Source organism: Glycine soja, chromosome 18 (genome assembly GCF_004193775.1).
Source record: "Glycine soja cultivar W05 chromosome 18, ASM419377v2, whole genome shotgun sequence".
Lineage (NCBI taxonomy): Eukaryota > Viridiplantae > Streptophyta > Magnoliopsida > Fabales > Fabaceae > Glycine > Glycine soja.
In genome coordinates, this window is record NC_041019.1 from 21,387,517 (window position 1) to 21,394,886 (window position 7,370).

The following is a 7,370-nucleotide window of genomic DNA, read 5'->3' on the forward strand; positions in this document are numbered from 1 at the left end:
ATCATTTAATAAGGTTCTTGCTATTTATTCTAAGGATCTATTTTTCCTTTCAACAACACCATTTTGTTGAGGAGTCCTAGGTGCAGAGAAATTATGTTCAATTCTATATTCATCACAAAACATTTCAAATTCTCCCCCATGATCACTCCTTATAGAAATAATTTTGAGATTTTTCTTATTTTGAATAACTTTTGCAAGTTTCCAAAATGCTTGAAATGCATCATTTTTATGAGTGATGAACAATGTCCAAGTATATCTAGAATAATCATCAACTATGACAAGTGCATAATAACTTCCACCAAAACTCATGACTCCAGATGGACCAAAAAAATCCATATGTAATAATTGTAAAGGCTGAGTAGTTGAAACAATATTTATGGATTTAAATGATGCTCTAGTTCGTTTTCCCTTTTGACATGCATCACATAGTTTATCTTTTTCAAATTTTAGTCTTGGCAAGCCAACAACCAAATCTTTTGAAATTAATTTGTTTAAATGTTCCATATTTATGTGAGCGATCCTTTTATGCCATAGCCAAGGATCATTGTCTTTGCTAAGAAAACATTGATTATCATCTTATTTTTGTTTTAAATCTAACATGTAAACATTATTTTCTCTTAATCCTACATGCTCTATATCCTTATCATGTTCATGTTTAATGACACATTTTTTAGAATCAAATGATACCCTATAACCTCTATCACATAATTGACTAACACTAAGCAAACTATGCTTAAGCCCTTCAAAAAGTAAAACATTTTCAATAGAGGTTGAATAGTTCGTACCTATTCTTCCGACTCCAAGAATTTTACCTCTGTTGTTGTCGCCATAGGTTACATGCCCACTTTTCTTAGGAGAGATAGTTGTGAACTTTTAGGCATCTCCCGTCATGTGTTTAGAGCATCCGCTGTCTATGTACCACTTTTTCTTCAAGGGCTCCTCCTCATCACCTTTCATGATTCTTGGTCAATAAGCATACGTTTGCTTGCTCTTTCTCATTTTGATTAAGTTTTTGCAATTCTATCTCATGTTCCTGCAATTTTTTAAATAATGTGGCAAGAGACATAGTAGATAGATTTTTAGATTCTATAATGGCAATTACCATGGAATTTCCTTCTGGGAATAAGAAATTTGCTGAGGCCATATTTCTTGAAGTTTCTAAACTTTCTACAGGAAACCTGCTCTGATACCACTTGTTGGACAAGTGGCCTCAGAAATTTTAAGAAGGGGGAGGGGTTGAATTAAGATTTCATTGACTATTCCTAATAGAAATTTTCCCTTTCTTAATTATTCCCTAGATTCAATTATTTCTTTGTTAACAAGTTACTGAAATAATAAATGAAGGAAAATAACTTAAGGAAATGTAAAGACAATAGAAAGTAAAAGAGATAAGGGAAGAGAGAATGCAAAATCGGATTTATATTGGTTCGGCCACAACCTGTGCCTACGTCCAGTCCCGAAGCAACCCGCTTGAGATTTCCACTATCCTTGTAAAATCCTTTACAAGAAATAAACCACAAAGAAATCCCCTCCTTTGTGTTCAGTGATTACAACTAAGAAGTTACGCCCACTTCTTGCAATGAACCCCAAGGAACGTTGGTCCCTTGTGTCCAGTGATAACAAACAAGAAGTTGTACCCACTTCTTGCAGTGAACCCAAAGGACGTTGGTCTTTTGTGTCCAGTGATCAACCAAGAAGCAAATCCTGCTTCTTGCAATGAACCCAAGGAACGTTGGTCCCTTGTGTTTAGTGTTCAACCAAGAAGACCTTCTCTTGAAAAAAGTCACCAAGAGTAGGTCTCTTGAAAAGCTTTTTGTAAGAATGGAGGAGAGGAAGAAAATATAATTGCACAAGTTTTTGCCCAATGAACTTTTCTTGACAAAGCAAGTATTGAACAAAAACTCTTAGAAAGATGTTGAGAATGATTCAGATAATCTCTCTTTGAAATTCGTGCCATGGTCACATATTTATAGCCATTTGATGGCTCTTGAAGAAACCATGTTAGAAGTTGTGACTCTTGGCAATTTCTTCAAAACTAGTCACTTTAAAAGTTGTGACTCTCTTCAAAACTAGTCACTTTAAAAGTTGTGACTCTTCGCAAATTTTTCAAAAATCAGTCACTTTAAAAATTATGACTCTTGGCAATTTATTTTTCAAAATCAGTCACTAGTAATCGATTACCATTATAGTGTAATCGATTACACATCAACAATTGTGACTCTTCATGTTTAGATTTGAAAACCAACATTTAGAAAACACTGGTAATCGATTACAAATGTTGTGTAATCGATTACACATGTTTGAAAATGTTTTATCACAAGTTGTGACTCTTGAAATTTGAAATTCAACGTTCAAAAACATTGGTAATCAATTAAATGTCCATGGTAATCGATTACTACTTTGTAAAACAATTATAAAATTGTTTTGGGCTTCTGGTAATCGATTACGGCCTTCTGGTAATCGATTACCAGAGAGTAAAAACTCTGGTAAAAGATTTTTCTTTGAAAAATTCTTTTGGACAAATTGTGCTATTCAATCTTTTCTTTGAAAAATTCTTTTTATACTTATCTTGATGCTTTTCTTGAGGTTCTTGCATATCTTGAGTCTTTTCTTGAATCTTCTTGATTTCTTTAATCTTGTTTGAATTGATCTTTAATAATCTTTGGCATCATCAAAATAATCTTGGAAGCTTTGCTTCTACAACCTTGAATGTTACAAGGCTAGACTTGTTGCTAAGGGATTTACTCAGAAAGATGACATTGATTATAAATAGACATTTTCACCAATCTCACAAAAGGATTCTTTCAGGATTATCATGGCATTAGTAGCCCATTATGACTTGGAACTACATCATATGGACGTGAAAACTACCTTTCTAAATGGAGATTTAGAGGAGAATGTTTATATGGACCAATCAATGGGGTTCTCAATTGAAGGAAAGGAACACATGGTGTGCAAATTAAAGAAATCAATAAACGGTCTTAAGCAAGCTTCCCACCAATGGTATTTGAAGTTTAATGATACCATTGTTTCCTTTGGATTTAAGAAAAATATTGTTGATCGGTGTATACATCTGAAGGACACTGGGAGTAAGGTTATTTTTCTAATCATGTATGTTGATGATATATTACTTGCAACTAATGATCTTGGTCTTCTTCACGAGACTAAGTAGTTTCTCTCTAGCAGCTTTGAAATGAAAGATATGGATGAGGCAAGCTATGTGATAGGGATAGAAATATTCTGAAATAGATTACAATGATTTTTAGACTTGTCTCAGAAAGCACACATCAATAAAGTACTTGAGAAATTCAGGATGGAAAAGTGTTTAGCATCACCCATTCCAATTCAAAAAGGAGACAAATTGAGTCTCGCACAATGTCCTAGAAATAAACTGGAACCGAAACAAATGGAAGCAATTCCGTATGCATCAGTTGTTGGGAGTATTATGTATGCTCAGATCTATACTCGACCAGACATAAGCTTTGTAACTGGAATGTTAGGAAGATATCAAAGTAATCCAGGAATGGAACATTAGAAAGCTACAAAGAAAGTTCTGAGATACTTACAGGGAATGAAAGATCACATGCTTACATATAGGAGGTTTGATCACCTTGAGGTGATTGGTTATTCAAACTCAGACTTTGTTGGATGTGTGGATAGGAGAAAATCCATTCTTGGCTTTGTATTTCTCTTAGCCGGAGGAGCATACCATGGAAGAGTGCAAAGCAATCAATTGTTTTTGCATCTACCATGAAAGCAAAATTTGTAGCATGTTTTTAGGCTACAATTCAGGCTAATTGGCTGCGGAACTTTATTTTAGGGCTTGGAATTGTCGACAGTATTGTTAGGCTGCTGAAAATGTATTGTGATAACTCAGTAGCAATATTCAGAAACAAAGAGTGTCAATAAAACATATTAGCATAAACCTTATGATAGTTGACCCTTTGATAAAAGGATTACCACCTAAGATATTTATAGAACATGTTGAAAATATGGGCATTATTGTTATTGATGATTATTAAGTGTAATTTACCTTATGTATTTTACTGACACTCTGAGCTCATTTATGATATGTTTGTAATTACCTGTTCTCTATGTTTGTATGCATGTTTGTATTAGAGTAATGTTAACAGGTTTATCTTGAATAAAGAAATTATGTTGGACCAATTATGTACTCCTAACTAGTGGTCATATTAAGGAGAGGACTAATTTATAGTACATGGAAGAGACTATGCCGATTAAGTAATGTACAATTGCCATGACTCAAATTGGTTCCTATTCTTAATCATGAAATTATGATGTACCCAATGAATAGAATGGTTTAGTTATTTTAATGCGCATTATGTTAGTTTAATCTATTTATTTATTTAGTCCATAATATTTAGTAATATCACATGAGCCAAGTGGGAGAATGTTAGAATTAATATCTTATGTGAGAGGCATGTGACTTATGTAGAGACTAATAAATAAATAATTAACAATTAAGGACTAAATTTTAATTGGGTTAAATAGGAGAAGTTTCTAAAGGTAACTACTACTTGATGGGAGTAGTGGTTATAAAAGGGGTTAATACCCACTAACATGAAATAAGGTCTTCTTCATGACAGAAAAGTGTTCTCTCTAACCCCTAACCATAAAAAATGTAGAGAGGCAGAAAGAATAGTCAAGAAAGTGAAATCTTGTTTCTCTCCTCTTCCAAGGAATCAAAGTGTACCAAAGAGAAGCTTCACCATGAAGAAAGGAATACACTGTTTATCCATTATTTGTGATAATCATAGGTTTCAAGATCCTATTGGTTTCCTATAATTGTTAATCTAGGAAACCCTTAAAATTTATAGAATCCTCAAGGGGGAAAACGCCTTAGAGAGATAGGAAAGATGTCACAACATTTTACGTATTGAATTTTCTAGATTCTCACTGCGAGGTAAACTTATGGAACATTTTCCACCAATGGGATTGAGTTTGTGAAGCTTTTATTGGAAAGAAAATGAGCAATGCAGGAAGAAGGTATGGCTTCATAAGGTTCCTAGAAATACAACATGTTAAGCAACTAGAGAAAAGATTGGATAGTATATTCATTGGCAACCAAAAGATGTATGTAAACCTTCCAAGATTTGACAAAAAAATGCACATAACGACACATCCTAAGGGAAACAAGGAAGTGAGGGGTGTCAGGCCTTGATCGTGAATAAAAAAAGTGGATATAAGAGAGATGAGGTGAGTAAAGGAAGGCACCATATATGCGAATGTCATGGAAAAATAAAGGACATATGGGACTCATAGATGACAGGAAAAAAAGAAACTTGCAAGGACAGAATAAACGATGTGTGGCTTGGATAGAGATCTAAATCAACACAAGTAATATGCAATGGTTGGAAATGAGCTAGGTGGCAACATTGACTAATCCCACTAAACTCGACTTGTTGGGGGAGGCATTCATCTTAGAATGATTTGAAACAATAAAGATAAGATCACTAGGGGATAGGAAGGTTCTACTTACACTAGAGAAAGGTAGTGATTTAGAGGATTTGTTGTCAAAGAACAAGGAATGGTTGGCTGAATTTTTCAAGTCTATTGACAAATGGAACCCCATGGAATCTAATGCATAGAAATTGACATGGGTAAGAATATACAAGATTCTCCTGCACCTCTAGAATGGTGAGTGCTTTTCAAAACTTACATCAAATATGGGAGAGCACATCTCCATAGACGAAAATACAAGCTCTCTCACAAGATTGAGATTTGCCAGAGCCAGGATCAAAACATTGTGCTTTGAATCCCTCAACAAAATAGTGAAGCTACAAATGAATGGGTTGATAAGAGATTTAAGAATTTATGAGGAGATGGAAGGTGATGAACAATATTGTTGTTGTTTCAAGGAGAGAAAAAAATCAACTTTTCAGAGGATGAATCGCCAATTTTTGGTATCTCGGAGGAATGGGGAAGTTCAAATGCATCTATCGATAATTTTGAGGAGGAGTATGAATGGCTAGGTGGGGGATTTCCATTCAGAGGAGAGACGCCAGAAATGGCTATTGAAAATCTTTTCTCTCTTGTTTGAATTCTTTGACCAAAGTCAAAGAGATAAAGGACAAAAAAACAAAAGCCACTTTACCTGCTACCTTAGGGACTGGCAAGACATGTGAGGACGAGATATGTGAAAGGAAAACTCATGGAGTACAAAAGGAGACAACCAAAGAAGACCACGTGTAGAAGATGGAGGCTAATATGTTAGAAGAATAGGTAGTCTTTAAGGAAAATACCTTGGAGGATAATGTGAAATATGACAAAGAGGATAAGAAAAAAAAGAAACTATAAAGGAGCTAGAAAAAATCAACAATAAATATCAAATCATAATAGACTAATAGTTAAATGTATCATACATTTTTTTTTAATTTGTGTAGGTTGTTCTATCATGAAATTCATTAATAATTGAATTTGTATCAAAATTTTCAACAATCCTTCTTTTGATGAATGTAATCAGATAATAAACTAGGAATTCATCTTTTATCTTATTCTTTTATCCTATTTTTGGAAATCTTTATAGTTGGAAATGATCTCTTAGTTGCAATATGTCGCAACCTACCCTTAAGCGGGAGGGCAAGTCAAGATTCAAGGGTGTGTCTTCCAAAAAGAAAATGTGTGGAAGTCGTCACCAACATTTATTCGAGAAAAACTTTAGAAAAACCAAAAAGGGGTCTGTGAGTTTTAAAGAAAAAGGTTCGGGAGTTGTTTACATGCGGGGAAGGTATTAGCACCCCACGCGCTCGTCACAAAGGACGACAACCTTTAATCGAGTGTGCAAAAAAACTTGACTTCAATATTATTTATTTTCCCTTTTTATGTTTCTTTATTTTTTAGGGTCAACAAGGGTGTTGCCCTTGCTCCTACGTATCCTCAAGTGTGATGAGGAACTCAGACCTACATAGTTCTTTAAAAGCAAGAAAGTTGTGCGTTGAGTTGATTTTAAACTTTTTAAAAGGTTCATTTTAACCAACAAAAATAAAAGAGATCGTTAAGGCGTTGGACCTTGAATGGATTCAAGCGACTTTTATGGACAAAAACTCAATTACGTGTTTGATTTTATCTTGGTTTCACTTATTTACTTTCAATCTCATTAAAAGACGATTTGTGATGTAAATGATCGGTCAAAACTCACTTTATAAGAAGAAAAGAGATTACTGATGGTAGAAGAATGAGATGAAGATGTGCAAAGCAACAAAGAGGACCGCTAAGGGTGCATAGATTGTATCCAAGTCCTTAAAATAAATACTAACCGAATGATGAACAAAGAACACCGAACGATGAACGATGTAGAAGTCGATTACGGTCATAATTCGGTAGCAACTCGACTTTGTTTTTCTCTTTTT